At 34.6% G+C, this 26,662-nt stretch overlaps 1 pseudogene; it reads right to left on the bottom strand.

Annotated features, from left to right (window-relative positions):
- Positions 1-2,903: 2,903 nt before the first annotated feature.
- Positions 2,904-25,471, bottom strand: LOC134276538 (cation-independent mannose-6-phosphate receptor-like; annotated as a pseudogene).
- Between the last annotated feature and the right edge of the window lie 1,191 nt (positions 25,472-26,662).

Below are 26,662 nucleotides of genomic sequence, written 5' to 3'. Positions count from 1 at the left end.
GATTTTTTATGTAAACCCAGAACTGCAAGTTTACTGAAGTTGGGGGGGGGGGGGGGGGCTTGAATTTAACCCCCAGGGGATCATGAATTGAACAAACTTGAATCTACACTACCTGAGGATGATTTCATATAAATATTACTAATCATGGCTTTGAAGTACTTGAAAAGAAGATTTTAAAAGGTTTCCCTAATATTTAAAACTTTGGTCGGCCATTTTGACCCCATCCTACCCCCCGGGGGTCATGATTTGAACAAACTTGAATTTACACTAACTGAGGACAATTTCACATGAGTTTCATTTTTCCTGTCTCAATGGTTCTTGAGAAGAAGATTTTTAAAGATTTTTCCTATATATTCCTATATAAAAGTTTGATCGGCCATATTGGCCCCACCCTACCCCTAGGGGTCATGATTTGAACAAATTTGAATCTACACTACCTGAGGATAATTCAACATGAGTTTCATCTTTCCTGTCTCAATGGTTCTTGAGAAGAAGATTTTTAAAGATTTTTCCTATATATTCCTATATAAAAGTTTGATCGGCCATATTGGCCCCACCCTACCCCTAGGGGTCATGATTTGAACAAATTTGAATCTACACTACCTGAGGATAATTCAACATGAGTTTCATCTTTCTTGGCCCAGTGATGCTTGAGAAGAAGATTTTTAAAGATTTACTCTATATACTCCTCTGTAAAACTTTGATTGGCCATTTTGGCCCCACCCTACCCCTGGGGGTCATGATTTAAACAAACTTAAATCTACACTACCTGAGGATGATTCCACAAGAGTTTCATCTTTCCTGGCCCAGTAGTTCTTGAGAAGAAGATTTTTTAAAAATGCCATTAATTTTTCTCTAATTCATAGTTATCTCCCCTTGGAAAAGGGCGTGGCCCTTCATTTGAACAAACTTAAATCCCCTTTACCCAAGGATACTTTGTAGCAAGTTTGGTTGAAATTGGCCCAGTGGTTCTTGAGAAGAAGTTGAAAATGTGAAAAGTTTACAACGACGACGACAGACAACGGACAAATTTTGATCAGAGAAGTTGACTTGAGCCTTTGGCTCTGGTGAGCTAAAAAGTCATTTGATTATTATATCATTTATATCAAAGTTAGACGTTTATGAAAATTTCCTAAATATTGCACAAAAAAAAATTTCCTAAGACAGTAAAATTTTAAGATCATCATATTATCATAATTTGTTTTTCAAAGCTATCTTATGAATATCCTAAACTAAGACGTCTTAAATCATTATGACATAGAAATATGCGTGGTCTTTTAAAACAATTGTCAGGAATCAGAGAGTTGTCATTTTTCCTTTATAATGTTACACGTTTTGTCATCATAATGAAAATATTAAGAGTAAAAAATTTTTTTTAATTGATTTTTTGAAAAAAAAATCTATAAATATAAATAATATATATATATATTTAAAATAATCATATTATTTCGACAATATACTGAAATGTCAAATTCAAATGGAGTAAAATTTGATCATTTAGAATTCTTGAACGATGAAAAGCGCGCCACTTTGCTCCGTGGAACTCTTATTCAATGACAATTTCTGATTTGTCGAGAAAACACCCAGCAGATGAGTCGAAAGAGAAGACCTTATTTTTCTCAGATTAATTTCGAAATAGTGCTTGATGAGGTGAAGAAGCACAGAGCCATTTTATTTTCAAAGTTATCCACCGTATCTACAAATTCTTCAAAGAAAAAAAGGATTGTAGGCAATACTGAGAAAATTATAAGAGAAAATTATTAATGGTAGAAAAAAGTGATGAAGGAATTGTCCTGTTACATGACTGAATCGAAATAGAATGCAGCGCAAAATCAGTGAAAAACTGGAGGAGATTCCCCCATTCCAAAGACTAAATCCTACGCAGGAAAAAATTGTGGGAATAATTGGCATAGAGAGCGGTATCTACACCTATGAGGACACCGGAAAAAAACATTATACATGTTATATATAACCTGTAAACTGTAAACTCTCTCTCTCTCTCTCTCAGGTTTTAAGAGATTCAATTGTTTTATTCTGTTACTGTAACCTGTAACAGATTACATCTTACTATGTATGTCGTGAATCTGCATGATGAACATGAATTCTTGGAAAGTAGATATATGCAGACAAGTAAATTAAAATCGGAAAGTAGGGGGGGCATACACATAATTTTGCATGCTTTCTCAGGAGAATGTATTTTTACAGAGAGACGTTTGAGTTTATTTTGAAATTGTTCACATTCATCATGGATTAAGAGTCTTGAAAGCCTATACGTTTTCACTATAGCTTCATTTTCAAGGTAGTCAAAAGAGTTATCAATATCTGTAAATACTCTGTCACGTCTGATACGACGATATCGTCGAGCCAGCAACAACCATAGGCGCTTCCTTTCAGGATGGTGTATTTTGTGTATGAAGTGTTTTTCTAGGTGTGTCTGAATACCCTCGTTAAAATAAAAATAAAGAAATCGCTAAAACTAGCACGTTTTAAACATTTGGTTTGACCGTAATGCGGTCATTTTTGCTTAAGACAGGCTTAAGATATTTCAAAAGCTGTCTTAACTTTAAGATCAATCTCAAAAACTTTCTTAAGTTAGGATACTTTCAAAAAACCCACTTAGTCTTAAGAACAAACAGTTATAATGAACAAGAGGTCCATGAGCCATTACACTCACCTAGTACATAGCTTTGGCCCTGCTATTCTTCATTAGATGTTCCCCCTTGTAATACATACATGTAATTGAGCCCCCATCCTAACCCCAGCAGTAATTATTTATTTTAAAAATTTAGAATCTACATTACCTCAGGAACTTCCACATAAGATTTACTTTTTCTAGTCCAGTGGTCATGGTGGTTTATGAGAAACTTTTAAAAGATTTTTCCTATACACTTCAATGTAAAAATATATTTCCTATGGTGGTCCTATGTATCCCCAGGGGAAAAGTATACAGATAACAGACAACTAGGCAGACAGACAGACAACAGGTGATCAGAAAAGCTCATTTCAGCTTTCAGCTCAGGTGAACTTACAATAGAAAGCAAAAACTTTAAAATAAATCCTCTAATTTTTAAGAGAGAAAAGAAAAACAATTTACTGTGAATACACTTACGATTGGTGACTTTCCTACTCTATCCCAGCATGCACTAGCTCCAGGTGGACAGAGCTTTCCATATATAGGATTAAGAGGGCGACAGATATTGATGTAGAATGTACCGTTAGTGTTAGATCCGCGTCTGGTTGTAGACACGGCCAGGTGATGGCCAGACTTCTTTATCAGGGGAGCCAGATCAATAGTGTAACCATCCTTCTCTACTGAGCACCTCACCTTGTAAAACAGAAGTCAGTCTTATTTTGGGTCTGGTTTAATTGCTAATGGTTCAAAGGGATAATATTTTTTATCAAGATTTTAATAGTCTTAAAGGAAAAAAAAATATCGGTCAATGTGATAAATATTTGGAATGAAAATATTCACAATATTACCCCTCCTTTAAATATGCCACTGAATATAGAAGTAAAATAGCTATCTTGATGTTGTCAATAATAGTTCTATTCATTAATGTAATCAGAAATACCCAATATTAAAATCAGATGTTTGTACTTTCTTTGTACATGGCCTGTTGCCTAATTCTATTCATTGATATTGAGGAAATATTGTCAAAATTAATTTTACTTATAAAACAATTACAAAAAATACTGTTACTGGTACACTGTAGCAAAATAATCAGTATGGTATACATGTAGTATCTTAGGTTTCCTTAAATATTCAAACCTAATGATAATTTAGTTGCCTGAGTTATAACAATGCAACACAAAAATATATTGAGAATTTTAGTTGCAACTTGCTGGTTGGAAAATCTGCTTCAGAAATAAGTTTTTACCTGTTTCTCACAAGCTAGTTCAGTGTGCCACACAAACTGATAGGTACAGTCGTCTGTTTCTGCGATGAATTCTGGGTGGCCTCGCCCAGCATCCAGTGAACAAATAAAACTGATGATGACATTCCGCTCAAACTGACCATTGTGACATTTATCTCCCCCTGTGTAATTAAGGAACAGAATGTCGTCGTCATATTGTAGCTTGGTGTTAGCATTCCCGGCATTAAATGACCTCAACTGGCCTCTTGTTTCTACTTGGCAAGCACCTGCAACAGTTAAAAACATAGCGTAAATGTTCAAGAATTAAAAAAACATAACCTTTCTACTACTTAATCTTTAATATTTTCAAAATAATACAGCTAGAAATGACAAAGACTATCCAAAATGTTTCTGTGTTTTGATTTTGTGTCAAGATTTCATAGAAAAAAATATAATTATAGACTTAGAAAGGTGTGAATTTCTAAAAATGTTGAGAGCACTCAAAATTTAGTGCAGTCTTTGATTACATTTCTTTATTTAATTGACATCTAGTTCCACTAATTGAAACAAACACTCAGGTAACTTGCCTGTTTTATCTTGACATCTGGTTCCACTGACTTGCTGACAAACATTCAGGGTAAACATGTGGTCTGCTCTGTCCGACACATTGTAGCCTTTTGTTTGTTTGAGAGACTGCAAATCAAAGGTATATCCTGCAGAATAGAATAGTTGATAAGATGAAATATTTATCAATATGCTTAATAATATTCATACTTTATGTGTATTGTTAACCTATCTTATTTCATTATTTTAATGCTTTTTATTTTTGCTTTCCAGTGTGGATGTTTCAACTTCAGGTCCTTATTTGCAGAAATGTGTACAAAAAGAATTCCTCCTATTTTGATGTCAAACAGTTGGTCTAAATTACTTTTTCATGAAATCTGAATATTGCAGGCACATTTGCAGAATTTTGTAAGATACAAAGATTAAAATGATAACATCAGCCCTCCTAACTGAAGTTTTGAAATATATAGTTCACTGGTCTGTTTTTCTGTCTGTAAAAACTTTCAATCTGCTGTCTGGTAGCTTAAAATTTTGACCTTGACTCCCTTTCACTTTAACCTTGGCCATAACTTTTGAACAGTTGTTGTTGAGGCTTTCATCCTTCATTTGTGTTTTCACTAAACAAAGTTAAAAAAAATTACACTATATGGAGTATTGATTTTTCCATTATATCCCAATCATGACAAAAAGCACACGGCATTTGTGACGGGTCGGCAGGGGTCCCTGCTCCTCCATGACATCTGATCCACCTCTGATGTTTTGGAGCTTTGGGATTGTTCTGCTCCTGTTTTGTATTGTTTTATGGACTTTTGATTTGAATACTGTTTGTTATTTCCATATATTTCACCAAGACTTTTCAATGGATATAAATATTTTTGATCTTTTGATCTAGACCTTAGCATAACTTTTTGAAACCATTAACCTTTATCATTACTTTTGAACAGTTAACACTAGGGCTTTCAAATTTCACAGGTGCATTTCTTGTGGTAAGACCTTCCTTTGAATACTAAAATTTTTTTTTTTTCCTTTGACCTTGATCTTAGAGTTTGACTTGCATTTGAGAAACTTCAACCCTTACCATAAGCTGCCATACAGGGGGAATCAGTGTGTCAAAAAGATACCTTGTTTTAATAATATTCAGGAATTTTTTTTAGGTATGTTCATCGAGTTTTTAGATGAATATTGTGAAGGAGTCACATTTTTCTGAAAACTCATTAAATAAATGTAACTGCAATGGAAATGAACTGATTTTATCTGAAGCTGAAGCGTACCTGATTTGGGATTAGTGACCGTGCAGTTTCCTCCAGTGACATCTGGAGATTCCATCTGACATGCCGCAGCTGTCTGCCAAACAAATCTGTGTTCACATCCCACCTGAAAGTGTCCGGCGGGGGAGGTATCCTACAGAGAACGTTATACTTTAACATCATTACATAACAGACTAACAATCCATTAATAAAAGTAAAGATTTCCAGCCTACTGTTACGTACAATGGAGTCCTTGTTACAGTAGAGTAGATCCGGGTGGAGACATGTTTGGTGGGGTGACTCCCACACACCTCCCCGTTTGTGTAAACAAGCTGTAAGTGACCGTCCAAAAACGCTACCTGCTGCTCACTCACCTCCCCAATGTTGTGAAATTTCTTCCTAAAAACAGAACACTATACCTTTAATCACTGGGGTAAAAATGTCATTCAACAATCTACAGTGAAAAATCTTTATCTGTTGAGCAACTTGTTTTCCAGTCAATATTATATGTATCGTGAAATTTTTTTTCCAACATGATATCAACTAATATCCCGACCAGTGTCAACCTGGATTCAAATATTGCAAAACTGCAGATCAAAGTTACCATCAAACAAACATGTAATATACAATCATGTACATTATAATGTAGCTAGTTAGCTTATAGGTCAACAGAAAGAGAGCAGTTTTTCAAAATACTTTCCTTCTTCAAAAAATTTATGATGTCAACTTATTCCCATTTTACATCTAAACTCTACATGGACACAAGAAACCTTTGTTTCAGAGTTATAATGTAATAGAGTACTAGCTACATATGATATTGCAAAATCATTGTTCATTGCTAAATTACATAGAACAGTCACAGAATACTGATCAACTAAACCTGCACACAGGGGACATTATTGCATACAAGTTAAAGTATAAAGGTATCACTACATTTATTACCAGGACTACAAATTATTACGAGTATATATTCAGCTTTACAGAATATTTTGAAGGCTATATACAGTCTGCTGGTTTTACAATATTCATGATTTTCATTTCCCTTTATCTATATACTATGTACAGCACCAAAATATGGCTAAAATTGGATCAATAATTTCAATGAGCAATTTATTTGAAAAACAGGTTGTTTGAGTGACTTAGGTTATCATCAGGTATAAAAATCTGGTACAACTTACTTTGGATCTTTTACAGATCAACAATGCAGGCAGCGGAATTAAAAGGGCAGGTCTCACCTACAGGGTGAAATGTACCATAACAAGATTAAAGTTAACCTTGACAACAAAACTGTAGAAAAAAAAGCACTTCATTCCCTTACATCCTAAAGAATATATCACTTAACATGCAGAGTAATAAAAATTTTGATTCAACAGATATATGAAAAATGAGGTTTTAAATAAAATAAAATTCTACCTCTCTGATGAACAAGTGAGCGACACACATTAAAGATGTACTTTTTCCTGGCCATGTGGTCTATTGTCTGGTAGTTATCATCATTCAGGGAAAGGCTGGAGAGATCATACTGCACCCCATTAGGGCCCCTCACCCACAATCCCCGACTTTAAATGGGGTACAGGCCTTGGAAGTGGGCCACACAAACTGGTAGGTACAGTCCTCTGTTTCGTTCAGAAAGCTGGGTCCATCCTGGCCCGCCTTTGACTGATCACACACAAATGTTATCACTGTGCTGCGATTGTACTTGCCATGACAGAGTTGTCCAGACTTGTAGGTTAGAGTATCTCCCCAATGTTGTACACCAATCTACTACTGCTGTGGCCTAAAGAAATAAGAGGCAGCAAATTTAAAGCTAGCAAAAGATGTTTGTACAACACTTCTGCCCCCCTCCCCCAAATGACTGGAATTTTTTTCAGTCCAATGGGCATAACTCTGTCCAAAATGGCTCGATCATACCCAAAACAGATATTGACTTAGATATTCTAATGATAAATCTATTTACCAAATTTCATTTCAATGTTAGCAAACTCTGCAATGAAAATACTGGTAACTGGAATTTTTCTAAGTCCAAGGGGCCTAACTCTATCTAAAATGGCTTGATTGCCGAAATGAAACTTGACCTAGACATTCTTACATAAATTTGCATACCAAGTTTCATTTCAATATGTGCAAGCTCTGCTAAGAAAATGAAAAGAAACTGATGGTGGACTGACAGACAGACTGATTGACAGACAGCAGCAAAGGAATATGCCCTCCCTTCTTTGAAAGGGGGCATTATAGCTTATCTTTTGTCCCAAGGTAATCATACAATTTAAAACAAACCACATGTTTTTGTTGGTATCCTTACACTGAACATACAATGACCACAACCCCAATTAAAATAGATTAATGATATATATACCTGTTCTTGACATAAACTGTAACCACAATACATGTATTAGTCACTTCACCTCATATCTGGTAGCTGATGACCAGTAACTTAATTAAGAAATAAATAACAAGTTTATAAACTTCAATGGGAATTGAAGTAGGTCGGTCACGTGATCAAATCCTGTGAAGGCCGAAGGCCTTCTCAGAAGATCTGATCACGTACCGACCCACTTCAATTCCCATTGAAGTTTATAAACTTGTTATTTATTACTTATATATACATTTGAGATGAACAATTAAACATTAAATTAGATATATTCGGATATAAATATTGCACTAACAGGTCGCCGTAGATTTCCGTCACAAGTACGCAAGGTGTAAATCGGCTTGAAAGGCGGTTACGCTTCGAATTCGTCAGGCAAATAATTCTATTTCGAAGGGAATATTTTGTTAAAGGCTACTTGTGATCAGTAATAGTGAATAGATTTTTGTCTGGAAATATTTTTATTTGTGAAAATTGATTATTAATGCTGAAAAGACACAGGAAACACGTCCGAGAATTGTGATAAAAAGTTGGAGGAATTTCGGTCGCCAGGAAGGGATGGATGATCGATGAATTGAGACACTTGTCCGAGCCAGTTCATTTGCAATCAAGTATTAAATTTGATCAAAAACATTTAATCTACGATTTAATCAACTAAAGGTATATTTATGATGTTAACACGCGGAGACACTGGCGGCAGTTTATTGAAGTACGACAACGCCGATGGGGTGTTTCCCAGCTGTTCGTGGCGTGATTGCAATGCTTTGATATTTTTCAATTGATTTACACATTTATCGTGAGTAGAATTTAATGAAAAAATATAGTTTTAGCCTATATCATGAAGATTTAACTTAAGGTCTAACAAAAATTAGGATAAACTAAAAAGTAAGAGACTGTGCAGTTGACAAAAGTGACATACAACGTGTAAACAAAGGCTAGATTCTGTCGAAAATTCTCGATGTGCACAGGTTAAATTGATCTTCAAAAAATGTATGAAGTACTTGTTTACGTTGTAAATAAAACAATTATTTTACTTGCTTATTTTGTTCATTTTTATACATGAAAAGCAAGTCATTTTATATTAATAAGTAACGGTAGATATTATTGCGCCGTGTGATTCGGTCATGTATTGACCTTTGACCTCCGACAAACTTAATACAGAATTGAAGATATTTTCTCTCTGTATGTTTACATAGTGGAAAGATACCACAAATGTATATATTACTGTATATCCTATATATACATTGTTTTTTCTATCCTAGCTATCTTTTCTTTCAGTCTTTTCGTACAAATTTTATTCTACTTGAACCTACAAAAATTAAGTCCCTTTATCTGGTACCTTCCCTATGACCTTCATATTACCTGTCCTTGATCATCTATACCTAGTAACTTTATATTACCTATCTTTAGTAACTTCCCAATGACCTTTATATTTCCTATCCTTGATCATCTATACCTAGTAACTTTATATTACCTATCTTTAGTAACTTCCCAATGACCTTCATATTACCTGTCCTTGATCATCTATACCTAGTAACTTTATATTACCTATCTTTAGTAACTTCCCAATGACCTTTATATTTCCTATCCTTGATCATCTATACCTAGTAACTTTATATTACCTATCTTTAGTAACTTCCCAATGACCTTCATATTACCTGTCCTTGATCATCTATACCTAGTAACTTTATATTACCTATCTGTAGTAACTTCTCAATGACCTTTATATTACCTATCCTTGATCATCTATACCTAGTAACTTTATATTACCTATCTGTAGTAACTTCTCAATGACCTTTATATTACCTATCCTTGATCATCTATACCTAGTAACTTTATATTACCTATCTTTAATAACTTCTCAATGACCTTTATATTACCTATCCTTGATCATCTATACCTAGTAACTTTATATTACCTATCTTTAGTAACTTCCCAATGACCTTTATATTACCTATCCTTGATCATCTATACCTAGTAACTTTATATTACCTATCTTTAGTAACTTCCCAATGACCTTTCTATTACCTGCATCTCGATTAAATCCACTGTCTGCGGGCTTTGTCTGACAGGAAGCAATGGTAGAATCGGAACACTTAGAGGACTTGATCAGTGGTCCACACACATTCAGCTCATACAAGTAATCTCCAGCCTTGACTTGGTAGTTACTGCTTGTTCTCCTGAGACCAGTCAAGTCAAACGTGTAACCATACACATGTTCTGATACAGAGCAGTTCTCACCCACAATCCTCTGTCAAACCAGAAAACGACACATACAACACAAAATATAAAATTATACACACAATGAATGACCTCATGACTGATAATATAAAATTTTTCACTAAAATGAAATAACATACATGTACATATACACTGTAAATACTATAATAATATAGAAATAATAAATCAGCATTATGATTAATTACCTGTACTTTACAAGCTGCTGGTGTCTGCCAGTTGAAAATGTACTCACATGTGTCGGTCTCCCCCTCAAAGCTAGGGCTATGCTGTGAGAGAAATAATGGACAAGTGTTCTCATTTTTAAGTAACACATTTATACATCAATTGTATTTTTCATGCAAGAAATCTTTTCTCTTACTTTGATAAAGAGGACAAAAATGAATGTATTTGTTTGGAACATAAATTTCTCAATTTTGAGACATACATATCAGTAAGAAGTATTTACTCTTTATACCTAATATAGTGGATACATTTTTAAGAGAAACATGTAACCTCTGACCTCTGATGGGGAGCAGAAGAAGTTGATCCTGGTGCTGCGTGAGGACTCGGTGGGTTGACCCTTGTGACATCGGTCACCACCAGCGTACCTCAGGGTCAGGGTGCCATTCCCTGTCACCACAGGCTGGGACTGGATGTATCCCATGTTGTACGCCCGCCCAGACTTGGACACCTGACACCCCCCTACAGGACCACCTGTATGTCAAGTAGTACCATTTAGATCCATTTAATTAACAGGTTGGGGGGAAACGTAAATTCCGCTATAAAAGTGGTATCTCACTATTATAGTGAAATTACGCTATATGTCCTGGTGTAGATACCCTCACTCTCATCCGATACAATGCAAGGTGTTTGAACCGCAAGTCATGGTGGGTATTAAAATTATCAAAAACTGTCATGTTTCCTTGTTTTGAATTTTAATAAATTTTCAACAGTTGCGCTTAATAATGCAAGCACTCTTTTTTTTAAACGGAAGTTACAATTTTAACATAGCAACCGATGTTTGCAGGGTATTTAAGCCTGTTTGAGTCTCACATTCCTCATTAATGTGCACAAATTGATGCTTGTTACAATTGTCAACTCGGACTGGAAAGGGTTTATGGAATTAAACAAGAAAAAGATAATTTCTGTCTGCATGGCTACGGGTATGGAGGCCCGTTATGGTAGACGTAAAGACCAATCATTATCGGTCGCTGCTGCTGCGGCCGATCTTCTTGTGGTTGTGTTATAGTAACATATGGAAAATGAGAAGTTATTTTTGTAATAGTTCAGTAAAATAATTCTTCAGTGATAACATGTAGAAAATCATAAGTAAAAATTGCTTTAAACTAAATATTAATATCGTTGTTATAATGTTTCAATTTCATTTTTCATCAAGATATTTGATAATTTTGACCACTAGTATATAAAAAGAGTTTACAAAAAGTACTATATAGATATAAAAGGAAATTATGATTTTCCGGATAGTAATGACGTGGCACATAGTGCATGGTGAAAAAAATGAAAAACTCTTTAACTATATAATAGTAAAAATTGTTTTGAATATGTTACAGCTGCAAATGATACAAGGATAATTTTGTTTCTACATTTTGCAAAGCGCTTTGCAGCATAGCCTCTTCTGCAGAAACCAAGGGCATTATCACGTGATACAGGTCCAGTATATCTGCACGTGGTTCACTCTTTTTAATTTTTGACTGTCTTCAAAGCAAATAAATAATTGAAAGGAAAAAAAAATAAGTAAATAGAGATTTTAGTGCATTTGCTCATCAGATGGATTCATCGCTGTAATAAAGTCAATGATAAATAATATTATGAATTTATTGAAGATGAAAATATACGCTTCAAAATTCTAGTTCAGCTTTGAATATCTTGTGCTTCCATTGCATGGATATGCTTTCAAAATCGTGAAAGTACTTTTTAAATGTAAAATTGTTTGCGACCGATTTTTAATTGTTGAAAATTTGAATTGAGTCAATTCCTTGTGGTTTAAACAACAACACTTTGGTATAAATCTAGAAGTCTGAAAAATTAACACCTTTAGTGTGATTTTTGCTATATACTTTCATTTCATATGAATATAATTAGATTTATATGTTTTTTTGAACAACAAGAAAAAAAAAACCTAAAGTTATTTCTCTCAGATTTTAAAGTTATATCGTTCTTGCCTAAGTGCATAACCATTAAGCGTTAATAAATAAGATACGTTTGTGTGGAGTTGAAATGATTGTCGATTAATGATTATTTGAATATGTGTTAAAATAAGGTTATAGGCACTCTTGTAAAATATTCCTGACATCAAAATAAATTGAGTCTTTTTTCCTTACACAACATTTAGCCAGCCAAATTAAAAATTAGATACATTTTCTACAATCGTTTATTTAAGTATTTTTGGGTTATTTCTTATTAATTGGATTTTGTACACATTTATCTTTTTTCCTCCTAATTTGATCTGTACTTATTTTCCTATTTTCATTTTGTGATGTTTATATATATGATTTGACATGTTCATATTCATGCAATCTCTTACGGGAGGAAATAAAGATAAAGCGAAACAGAGGATATAATTGATTTTATCAGTACATGTAACATAAAAAAAGAGTATAATACTCTTTTTAATATTTGCCATATTGGGTTTTAACGTTTACCATAACGGGCCTCCATACCCGTAACCATGCAGACAGAAATAGTCTTTTTCTTGTTTAATTCCATAAACCCTTTCCCATGCGAGTTGACAATTGTAAGAAGCATCAATTTGTGCACATTAATGAGGGATAAGTGAGATTCAAACAGGCTTAAATACCCCGCAATCGTCGGTTGCTATGACAAAAATGCAACTTCCGTTAAAAAAAGAGTGCTCGCAATATTTAAACACAACGGTACAAAATTTATTTAAAATTCAAAACATGCAAGCATGACAGTATTTGTTCATTTTAATACAAGATGACTTGCGGTTCAAACATCTTGCATGGTATCCAATGAAACTGAGGGTATACCACGGCAGGAAATATAGCGTAATTTCACTATAATAGTGAGACACCACTATTATAGCGGAATTTACGTTTCCCCCAACATGATTAAAGAGCAAAGTTTTTTTTAATATTGTAGATTTCCAACTAAAACACCATCCCCCATATGTATAAACGGATAAAAAATTGAATTTTATTAGTTGCTTTTTGAGACCAGTACCTACCAGGACATGCAGATCCCACTATAATGTTGCTTTTTGAGCTCAGTACCTACCAGGACATGTAGATCCTGCTATTGTGTTGCTTTTTGAGCTCAGTACCTACCAGGACATGTAGATCCTGCTATTGTGTTGCTTTTTGAGATCAGTACCTACCAGGACATGTAGATCCCACTATAATGTTGCTTTTTGAGCTCAGTACCTACCAGGACATGTAGATCCTGCTATAGTGTTGCTTTTTGAGCTGCATACCTACCAGGACATGTCAGTCCTGCTATGATGTTACTTTTGAGCTCGAGTACCTACCAGGGAGGCATGCAGATCCCACTATAATGTTGCTTTTTGAGATGAGTACCTACCAGGACATGTAGATCCTGCTATTGTTGATGAGTACCTACCAGGACATGTAGATCCTGCTATAATGTTACTTTTGAGCTGAGTACCTACCAGGACATGCAGATCCCACTATAATGTTGCTTTTTGAGCTCATACCTACCAGGACATGTAGATCCTGCTATTGTGTTGCTTTTTAGATCAGTACCTCCAGACATCTGGTACTCCTGCTATTGTGTTGCATTTTGAGATCAGTACCTACCAAGACATGTAGATCCTGCTATTGTGTTGCTTTTTGAGCTCAGTATCTACCAGGACATGTAGATCCTGCTATAGTGTTGCTTTTTGAGCTCAGTACCTACCAAGACATGTAGATCCTGCTATTGTGTTGCTTTTTGAGCTGAAGCACCTACCAGGACATGTAGATCCTGCTATTGTGTTGCTTTTTGAGCTCAGCAACCTACCAGGACATGTAGATCCTGCTATAGTGTTGCTTTTTGAGCTCAGTACCTACCAGGACATGTAGATCCTGCTATAGTGTTGCTTTTTGAGCTCAGTACCTACCAGGACATGCAGATCCTGCTATTGTGTTGCTTTTTGAGATCATGCAGTACCAACCAGGACATGCAGATCTTGCTATTGTGTTGCTTTTTAGAGATGAGTACCTACCAGGACATGTAGATCCCGCTATAAGTGTTGATCAGGCTCACAGACATTGATGTAATATGTTAGGTCTGAGTAGTGGGGCCTTGTATCCAGCACCTGCCAGTTAGAGCCAGCCCTGGCCAGGGGGGATAAATCATACTGATTTCCTCTCTGGTCCTGAACCAAGCAGTCCACAGGCTGAGGTCGGCACGCCAGCGAAGTCTTGAAGTCAAAGTAGTAAGTATTCCCTCCTTACGGACAAATTAGGGGCCCCCAGGGGGATATTCTGTCGACACAGGAACAGAATGATCACCTGTGTTCTCTGTCCTGTAACATTTACAGATATATTGAGTTTATGCCGTTATGGCCTTATGGAAATTCTAGATGCAATGACTCTCCTACTTTCTAGTTTAAATTATTACTATAAATGTAAGTCACCCACCATTATCCTGTCTGACCCCGTCAAAGGTCATCATTAGTCGTCCGTCCTCAGAGTAGTCAAAGTAGTGTGGCTGACAGTGGCCAGTCCCTGGGTGGGGCACCCAGGGTTTTTTACCAGGCAGGCAGCTGATTTAGCTCCCTCTACTGGAGCACAGTGACTGGTGTTAATACTGCCACAAAGGTTCAACTGTAACAGAGCGTAAACAGCTATCAATCACACCTACAGGCAAGTTTTACATTGTATTCCCGTAGTGCTCAATCTCTGCTGTTGAATCCGCAAGAACAAATGAATTGTATGTGATGATTCTTCTTGTAAAACGTTATCTACAGTATAGGCCCATATTTCATTGGATTTTTAGATTTAAAAATATTGACAAATTAGTGAAAAAAAATTTTGTAAACCGTATATATTCGCCTATAAGTCGGTGTTTTGGGAGTTAAATTTTAGTCCAAAACTCTATGTCTGACTCATAGGCGAGTCATAAAGATATTGGTATTTTGTCTGCAAAGTGAAACTTAGCATTTCATATATATTTCCAACGACGTCTGAAGAACAAAGTCTATATATGTATAAACATTTATACATTTAAAGATTATACCAATTATCAGTACAAGTATTTACTTATTTTGATAGTTTTATTTTTATACTGAAGTAGGCATTACTTATTTGTTAAATGATCTAAAATTAAATATCGGCATTATTTCGAAAAAAAAATATGAATAAAACAGCTAAAACCACCAGTGCATTAAATTGATTTAAGCTGTCAAACGATTCTGGCAAAAAACTGTACCGACTTATAAGCGGGTCAAAGACAAATCCCTTCAAATTAACCTTTAAAAAGACAACCAACTTATAGGCGGACCGACTTATGACGAGTATATACGGTATTTAAGGTAGTCCTATCCTCAGGTTTATGAAATTAGCATTTAAGTAATCAAAAATACTCATAAAAGTAACTCTGAATCCACAAAGTTATGTAAATTTATCCCACAGTATTTCCTTAAAGTTAAAGATTAAAGTTAATCATATTATATAGTGAAAATTGTCAAATCTCCAATATTTTTGTAGAAAAAGCAATTTGAGGAATATAGCAATGCATTTTTTAATTGCAAATTGATCAACAAATGTACTTTAGGTTAAAAACGATAGGTATCAAGGTATTCAGAGAAATTGTCATGATTTTTTTACTTATTTGGTATTTTCTATTTTCTATTTCCATCATGTATTCTATAATACATAGTGTTAAAGGTTTTTGCTATCATTTCAAGATACCACAAATCACTTCTTATTTCATATCATGCTAATTATCATTGGTATCTAAGGCCGAATTCAAGAAAATCGTATTTTTTAAAACTGTATTATTTTCGTTCCTTTTATAGGGTACAAATGTAAACTTTTATAAAATCTTTTCTAAGACTTCCAAAAACCTTGAATCTTTATATAAAGATGAATAAAATGAAAATTGTTGCATGAAAAAAATCATTTTCAAGCTTCACTTTGATGCATTTTAAATTCAATATTAATTTTTGGAGTTATCCTTCCTGGCTGAGGATCAGATATCCTTAATATATATGTTTGTTTTATACCATTTAATGATTTGTTAAGCTTTAATATTATAATCATTAATAGTTAAAACACAATGTTTCATTTTAAATGACAACCACTTGGTAGAAATAAACTTAACCCTAATTTTGTCGGTCCCTGTGGCTTTCACTTCATAGTAATCTTTCTCTCCTCTCTGTTTTAATGGTACAGGTTGAATGTGTAATCAGAGTTGCGGTCCTTGATGGTACAATTGTCGTCCTCGGTATCTGTGTCGGCTACTGGACAGGCTGTCTCTGTCTCCCACACAAAGGAATACTCACACTGACCTATCTTCTGAGGGGGGCTCGGACCACTGGTCTGTTTATACAACAAATGGTCAGAAATCATTTCATCTGCTTTAAAATTGCATTAAATCATAATATTTGACAACAAATATAGTCAGAGAAAACTCCATGGTAGAACAGTTCCTAGAATGCTTGTATTTTTAACTCTGTGGTTATAGCAGATTGTCTGGGCAAGTAAAAAACGTAGTAGCCTATTTAATTTTGAATTCTGATCTTACAACCAAGAATGCATACATTCAATGATTAAGTCTATATGGACAGAAGTTATACATGTACAAGGGGTGAAATAAAGAAATGGATCATACATATCTGACAATACTGAATACAGAATACAAAGAAGCTGCTTTTTTTTAACTAACATCTTTTGCTGTAAATCTTGTATTTTTTCATATCGTATAACTCACGGGTTTTTTCTTACATACTGTAAATGTATTATATTTAGAATGTACGATATTTGGCGAAATTGATTTTTGAGTAAGTTTGCATAGACTTGATTTAGCGCATTTCTTCATATTCTTATGTATGTGTTTATATGCAAGACATTTAGCGTTGTACTTGATTTAGCGGTTGCTGAGTTCCGCCAAAGCCGCTAAAAAGAATACACAGCCAGATGTAATACGTTTACAGTATTGCTCATGAGTTTTCCCTTTACATGCATAATAATATTAAGAGAATATGAATTCACAAGTGGACCACTGATCAGGATTTTTAAAACATATTTCAGAGATAAAACATTTAACACCATCGAGTCATTTTAGTTTCTGAGTATCTCTTTTCCCCATATCTATGATATAATAATTTCCTCTCCTATACTTAAGAATCAACAGTATAGCTTATTGGTAGTGCTGTAGTGGCCCCCCCTGTCTGACAGACTCTGTACTTTAGTGTATCTTTAATATGGAGCAATATAAACATGATAAAATAAAATCTATTTTTCTCCAATTATCAGAATATATTAATCCTTATTTTATACTTTATAAACATATATTTACATTTGCAAGTGTTTTCCTTTAATTAACACTACTGAAAGCAATGCGGATCTATAATTGTATAAATACAGGTACGGGGTCAAGAGGTCATGGATGTGCGTAAGGATAAACATTCGACGTAATTTCTCAGCGATGTCATAAAGGGTCGACGTGCGTTCAGTGGAGTACACACATGCCGTTGGGTTTGAAAAATAATGCGTTTCACATGTTCAAAGTCACAATCAGGCAAATATAAAGTATGGATAAGTCACAAATGTAAATATAAGTACAGTACAAGCCGTTTATTATAACACCGGTTTTATATCATACTCCGTTTTTTATCATAGATATTTAAAACACAAAACCATTTCTTAATAACTAAATGTTAATTTCTTACGTTAATATCATAGGTAAAAGTGTGAACTTCGGTTACTATAATGGAAAATTTTCCTCCGTAAAATTTTTTTCACACCTTTTTCACTCTTGAGACAATCAACAAAACAAAAGATAACACTTGTCAACACCTGTGGGCCACGCGCTGTCGCTTGTCTACACACACTGGCTTGACTGAGGGGGATAAGTCACAAACCAGCGCACTTACCTGAGCGATAACTTGAAGTTTGTTTATTTCACAAAGTACATTACACAACAACAGGAAACCAAGTGCAATCTAATTTTCTTCTTTTGTTTACGTTGAATTGTACATTGATAATAAATGTATTTTACCAAAATGTGTTGAATCTATAAATTTAGTGTCAGTTAACCCAAGCTTTCTTACGCTTGGTGCCTGATCAATGTTCATAATTAATCACATTTATGAACTGTCCAATTAATTAAGAAGTGATGTGAAATTAACTTGTTAACCAGCCTGTCCAAGCGGCTTTGATTTACATGCTCATCAGTTATCAATAATTAGTTCTAATTATACGGCACCATTAAGTGTAAATTAGCGCTTGGGTGCAAAGAAGAAAATAATTGGGCTTGTGTTTGAGATGATTTTTCCCTGACACTTAATAGTTTGAATATGTTCAGTTCCAGGTTGAAAAAAAAATGAAAAAGAATTATAGAAACAATTTTAATGTATGCACTGTTATGTTGTTACATTATTTTGATACCGTAACTATAAAATACTAAATGTTCTTTCGTTTGTATGTTTTTATATACTCTTTATTTACTTTTTATATACATTTTCTCTTTTTGTTGTGTTTTATTTAATATGCAATGTAAAAAAAGCCAACGAATGATTGATAGATTGAATTGATCATAGGGGTAAAAACGAAAGTAGATCAATATGAAAGTAAACAAGATGGATGCCAAGACATCTAGAAGATTGAGTTCGGAGATTATTAAGCTTTAGGAAAGTGAATTTATTTATACAAAATGTTAAAACAGTAAGTAAAAAATGTAAAATGATATGTTTAATAGCTACTGTAAACCAACTTTTTTTCGCGTGCGAGAAATAATCGTGAGTTCCGCGACCTACTATCGTTCGCGAATATTTATCGTCGCGAACCAATAATGTTAAAAAGTAATTGAAGAGAATGTAACCCCGGTCACGAACATTTGTTGTCGCGGATTGATTTCAAACTGACGAATCGTGAATAAAAGATGACGCGAATAATAGTTGGTTTACAGTAACTTGTATTTCAAAATAAACCTTTCAATATGAAGTTACATAATATAACACATTTTATATAGTGTAAAAACGGCAGGCATGTTATTTATTAAATCATGTTCATGTCAGACCTCGGAGATGAATCTCAGCTGTCTATGGTTATTATCATAGTCGGTTATTATAAAGTTTTGGCCTGACAAATAAGCTATGATAATAAACGGCTTGTACTGTAATAAGATCCATTTTAAAACATCTATCCGGCTATAAATACGGGTTGGTAACTTGGTACGAGATTAAATTCATCATAAAGCTCTTCGGGCTTTATGGAATTTAATCTCCTGACCAACCCGTATTTATATCCCGATACCGAATCCGACTGTTGACTAAGCAGTGTCCCCTGTTTGACTTACCAGTGCTCCCCTCTTACAGACAAAGTGAATGCTGGTGGTCCAGTTCTTCCTCTGGTTGTTGATATCCTGACACTCATTCTTTACACTGACGTATCGGAGTGTAAGCTGACCCTCCCGATCTACAGTGGGCCCTGATGTCACCTCCCCAAGATTATCAAACAACAGTTCCTCCTACAAATCATCCATCATAGGACAATGTATATGTTTCAATTAGTTTTATTCCTTAGAAAGTTATTGCAGTCAAATAAAATTTGAAAATAAAGATTTCCTGATCTTGTAAATTCAGTTGCAATTCATACTGTATATAGCTTCATTCTTTGACTTTTCATCTTCAGATATTCCTTGATATTCTTTTTCTTTTTCCCAGTTATTTGTACTGCTTTGGCATTTAAAGTGATTGAATGCAATGTTGTACTGGTACCTGTCCATTCTTGTAGTGAGTCTGACACACAGCAGCAAAAGGACTACAGCCTGGCCCCACACGGACCTCCTTTAAGGGACTACACACATTGATGTAAAACTTGTCCCTGGAGTTAGGGGTAGAGTCATCCACTATGGCCCAATTTCCCTGTGCTGCACCTCTAGATAAGCTAAAAATAGAGGAACATGGGTCATAGTGTTCATCTGAGTGTTTCTAAATTAATAGGCATAATCTAATAAACAATTAATATACAGTTGTTAATTCAAATAGATTGACAGAAAGTGATTGTAGAACTACAGAGTACATTTACTTGATACCATCCTCTCATTAACTATGAGAATAATTAAATATATCCTGCACATTTGTCTATACACACTGTCTGATAGCTAAGATTGGAAAGTGGCCTCTGATTAGGTTTATCCCAAGTAGTTTCTCACTTACTGGTAAAATATCACTGACTTTGCTTAATACCCAAACCCCAATCAGTATTTAATACTCTCCTCAAAGTATATTTAATGTACTTATTAATAAATAAATTTTAAAAAACTGGATATTCTGAAAACAAAAGCCTCAAGCCTCTTAAATCCAGTTTTATGTGTTTTGTAAGGTTACCCTTATTAAGAAAATTAGGCATGCTGAGCCATGCTTGCAACATCTCTCCCTTTTCAATTACTTCATGAGATTTCCTTTGTTGAATTTACATCCTGTTTAGTTTTACATATTGTATAAATAATTATAGATCAAATTTTAGATTGCTAAAACTGAGGAATACGTAATATCGCGATTACCTCACAGTTACCTAACTTACTTTCGCTCTTTTGTGAAGGAGTCGAGAAAGCTCTAAATCTCTGGGGCACATGTCATTGTTTACAGTAGTGACAATCGAATGATTCGAACAATTTTATGCCGAAAGTACAACGTATTGCCAAGGACTGAACTCAAAATAGTAGATTGTCAAATAAGAAAAGTTTAGAACATTTTATCAGCTTTAAAATGTGACAATTTTTAATGAAAATTTAATGAGGAGTCTGCTTAGTTAAAAATATCGTTAAAAATGTAACATTTAAGGATTGGCTCCTCTCAAAAATTGATAAGGGTCATTCAGTGATTGTTTAGCAAGGTATTCTACCAGGAATTTTTACTTATCTGTCCTTATATATTCTACAATGATCGATCTTGCACTGCATTAAATAATATGTTCTACGGTGCGACCACTGGGGCGAGCGCAGTTATTTATTATCAAAAACCTTTGCACAGCTTTTACTTGCACTGCCTTTGCTCAGTTCATTAAAAAAAGAATTAAAAGAAATCACTTCACAGGCATTGGGATCGAGATTCCGAACTTTTCGGAAGTTTCCGTTTAAGTGACGAAAGTATGACATCAAATAAAAAGTCCTGTTGATTTAGAACGCAAACAATAAATTTGTGGCATGAAGATTGCATTAAATCGTTGTTTGTAATTTTTTTTCAAGTAAGTTAGCCACCATGTTGCTATGCACCGCAAAGGATTATTGGGAGTTTGGAATTCTTTCATGTGGTACTATAAAAATTTCTTGGAACAATGTGCAGATTACAACCCGAATTTCCTTCGTTCGTACACGATAGTCTATTGAGCTTGCTAAGTGAGCGGCGCTTCGTGTTGCCTCACTGCACTTGCTATCACATTTGCCCCCAGCTAACAGACTTTTCCTACCTCCATCGCGAAAGAGTTCTGCTAAGTTATATCGCGATATCAAGTATTATCAGCTTTATCTGTACTCTGTAAGGTGTTGATTCATCATCAATGACAGGGGGCAACAACAAAAAGGGGATATCTTTGCCATATCAAAATTATTCATCTTATTGAAACCACATTGTTCCATCAAAAATAATGATAGATTGAAGCATTGTTAAAAGAACCATACTGTTAACTTTTAAGCGATCCCTAATTAATTTTTGAATGTAATTTGTATTATGATTTGTAATGAATTTGACTCTTTGCCTGAATAAACATAATAATAATAATAATAATAATACTGTTAAAAAATGCTGGTATTGTACAGTCCCATTCTTATGTTCCAATCCTATACTTTTCAGAAGAAAACAACAAAAAAGAACCACATGAAAAGTTGGTCCAATATGCAATGTTTACCTGGATAAGTCATACTGTTTGCCTCCCCCTGTGGCTGTACATTCTATGGGACACTGGGACAGGCAAACTCGGTTTTCCAGGAAAAGGTATATGTTCCAGGAGTGGTCAACCCCTCATCCACATAAAGGGGAGACCCTGGTCCAGCCTGACGGTCACAAATCAGGGTTATCTCTGTGCGGCGGTGAATTGGTGGCTTGCTGTTATACGAAGCTCCATTCTCATACTTTATTTTGATGAATCCATCATAGTATGTGAGATTGCTATTGGCCTGTCCAGTAACAAAGGTATCACTGAAAGACAAATATTGAACAAGGTCAATAATTTACATCCCTTGCTTAGATAATATATTCATACAATTTATCAAGTAAATTGGACTGAAAGCAATAGTAATCTTTCACTAGCCAAGGGTTTGGATATGCTTCTATCCTCATAAACCCTTGCCCTACGGTGTTAAAAAATAGTTGTTTTTTTTTTCCGTTGTGAATGGATTCGATCGACATTTGACTATTCAGCAATTTTTTTCTTTGAAAAACTGAGAAATAAATTCCTTTAATGATGCTTTATAAATTTAGCTTGGTCAAATAAGGTGTTTCGGGTATAATTTGTAAGTAAACAAGATGAAAAATCATACGTTAAACTGTCATTTCCAATGAAAAATTAAGAAAACCAGTCATGAATATGGAAGTTCTTTTCCATATCAGGCAAAGAAAATTTATCCAGATTGCCTACAGTCTTTCATAAAACGGTAATTTGTATGTTCTTGGCCTCTTCTTTAAAATACTGTCAGATTTAATATAGGTTTCGGGACTACTTTTCATGTGATTTCAAATTGAATTCCATGAAAATACTTTATTTTCTACATAATCTTATTAGAGCCATAAGTACGCGAAAAAGAAAGTTGAAAGGGATTATGACGTCATAATCGATCTAGCACCAAGAAGTTTGTCTAAAGACATTTACTAGATCTTGACCTTTTAAAGGTAACACGCCACTTTTATAAATGGTGTCATCCAATATCTTAAACTACCAGGGTAAGTGCAAAATATGTGGCTTAGAATCTAGACTGAAGATGTAGATTTGCACTTTAAATTATAACAAAAGAAAAACATTAATCAATACCTTCTTGTAAATAAATCTTTAAAAACTTTAATTTTTGTAATCAGGGGTTCAAAAATCCTCAAGCCCACGTCCCGGACTTAACAAATTCCGGATCCGGACTCGGCATTTATAATTCGCCAAAGTCCTGGGACTTGGCTATGTTTCTTGTTTATCTTTTTTTAAGTTTAAAAAAATGATCGTAAAACTAAAAATAAAGCAAATTCTCAAATGTATTAAGTAAAAATGTGGGTGTCTGGGCATTAAAATACCCATAAAACATTACAAACGTTTCGAAAATACAATTAGTCTTTTTATTTTCCGTTGCGGTTAGACTCTTGCTTTTACGCAATTCCTCATGTTTCCTGCTATATGACAAATGGCAATGAGTTTGTTAAATTTCGGTTTTAGCTGTGACTTACAGCACATTCTAATTTCTATTGTAACAGAAGGTTTATTCAGTAGTGAGTATTTGTAAAAGTTATTGTAATGTACCAGTAATCTATCAGTCTGGTATTGTGTTGAAATACTCATGTATGACTATATGACAGTTTATGGAGGAAAAATAAAACATATATTAATACATATAGTCTTTATTCATTCAATGCAACAAATGAAAATAAATTATAAGTTACATAAATTTAATGATGTATAGGTAAATATGGACTCTGAAATTTCTTCCTCGGACTTGCCTAAAATTTACTCTTCAAGTCCTGGACTTGACCATGACAAAAAAAATTTTGAACCCCTGGTAATACACTTTTAATTTCTGATGATGCCACAATTTTTGATAGCACCATAGGCCAGGGATTCATGAGGACAGAAGTGTATCAGAAACCCTTGGCTAGTGAAGCAATCTGATTCAGATCTCTGAATTTGACCATAATGCATAACAAAATAGACAAACCAAGATTGAGTCGATACATTTTCTTGGCTGTTTCCATGCTTTAGTTGACACACTTACTTGGCTACTCCTCCATGCTTAACTTGGCAGACTGAATATCTTTTGTCTCTGTGCTTGAGTTGACTCCCCAACTCGACTGTCCTCTATACTTGAACTGGTTGATTTACTACATTTAAGCTGTGTTTTCACGCTTATTTGACACACAAACTTAACTTGTCTTTCCAAGCTTGACTTTATAGTCTTACTGTTTTAAAGTTTGAGTTGACACACTTACTTGGCTGTTCCTCCACGCTTGACTGAGCAGACTTATTAAGCTTGAGTTGACACACTTACTTGGCTGTCCTCCATGTCTGACTGAGCAGACTTATTAAGCTTGAGTTGACAGACTTACTTGGCTGTTCTTCCATGCCTGACTGAGCAGACTTACTAAGCTTGCATTGACACACTTACTTGGCTGTTCCTCCATGCTTGACTGAGCAGACTTACTAAGCTTGCATTGACACACTTACTTGGCTGCTCCTCCATGCTTGACTGAGCAGACTTAACTAAGCTTGTATTGACATACTTACTTGGCTGTTCCTCCATGCTTGACTGAGCAGACTTATGAAGCTTGATTTGACACACTTACTTGGCTGTTCCTCTATGCTTGACTGTGCAGACTTACGAAGCTTGCATTGACACACTTGCTTGGCTGTTCCTCCATGCTTAACTGGGCAGAATTATTAAGCTTGCATTGACACACTTACTTGGCTGTTCCTCCATGATTGACTGGGCAGACTTACGAAGCTTGAGTTGACACACTTACTTGGCTGTTCCTCCATGCCTGACTGAGCAGACTTACGAAGCTTGAGTTGACACACTTACTTGGCTGTTCCTCCATGATTGACTGAGCAGACTTACGAAGCTTGAGTTGACACACTTACTTGGCTGTTCCTCCATGCCTGACTGAGCAGACTTACGAAGCTTGAGTTGACACACTTACTTGGCTGTTCCTCCATGCTTGACTTGACACACTCCAGGGTTAGAGACATGATCAGGTTTACTGTCACACAATGTATTTGTTACTGGGCCACAGATATTAAGTATGTAGTCATAGTCCTTTGCTGTTGCATTGTAATAATGTCCTTCTGAACCCTTCAACTTGTTTAAATCAAAATTAATGCCTACAAAATATGTTATCAGTATTAGTTTATTTGAATGTCATCATCTTGCAACAAATCTTGATAAATATAGTCATCTTCAAATCAATTAATACATACTGCATTACATTTACATTAAAACAAATAAAAAGTGTCTTAATATTTTCCACAACTTCTGTCTGTGATGGGGTTTATGCATTGTAAGTATTGAGAGTACTAAATAATCAGTGTATATTTTCATGAATTTTATAAGTAATAGTTCATACAGGGAAATTTTCACCACCATTTTACTTTTGCCTCTTTGGTCCAAATTACATGTAGGCAAATCTAAAATGGAATGAATTCCAAATAACACAGCATTATTTCTTAAACAGAACTTTGGCTTGGCAAATTTAAATTGAAGCAAAATTATTGGCAGGTGCGAAAGTGAAAATAACCCTGTGTACAGTACAGTCAAACTTGTATTACCGTATAAGTAGAAATTTTAGCGAGGATTTTATTTTGGCATTATTAGCGAGGGTGTTGAGATTGCTAAAATCGAATATCACTAAAAATTAGTTGCGTTTTATTTGTAACTGTTTCTTTAAGTGAGCATTTTAAAATCGCTAAAATTAAAATACCCATTTTTAAGGTCAAATCACTAAATTTACGTCTCGCTAAAATTTCCACTTATATGGTATTTCAAAACCTGATGGGACTAAGAAATTTTATTGGGGATAATATGTGTATCTGAAAATTTGAGATATACTGTAAACGTGGTTATCTTGACGAGTTGAACCAGAAGTCTCTGTCGAGACTGTAGCTCTACTAGTTTATACTTAAAACAAAGGAAGAGAAAAGTAGCAGTTGGGACTTGAAACTTTAAAACAGCAATAAATGGAAAAATGATCCTTGCCGATCATAAAAATAAAAACCGATGCACATGATTAAGTACATATATGTACCTTAGTAAAGTTTACCTGTGTGCCAAGTTATATTGAAATCCGACCAAAACTGTAGGAGGAGTAGCATTTTGAAAGAATTGATAAAAAAATTCTATTTTTAGTAACCATGGCAACATCGTTCATCAAAATAAAAAACCGATGCACAGAATTATGTATCTTAGTGCAGTCTACTTGTGTGCCAATTATATTGAAATCCGACCAAAACTGTAGGAGGAGTAGCATTTTGAAAGCATTTCACAGAAATTTCTATTTTTAGTGACAAGGGCAACAC

The sequence above is a fragment of the Saccostrea cucullata genome, unplaced genomic scaffold (genome assembly GCF_032062105.1).
Source record: "Saccostrea cucullata isolate Sc308-1 unplaced genomic scaffold, CSIRO_AGI_Scuc_v1 ctg7012, whole genome shotgun sequence".
NCBI lineage: Eukaryota > Metazoa > Mollusca > Bivalvia > Ostreida > Ostreidae > Saccostrea > Saccostrea cuccullata.
The sequence above is the reverse complement of the archived record's forward strand: the minus strand, read 5'-3'. Positions and strand labels throughout refer to the sequence as shown.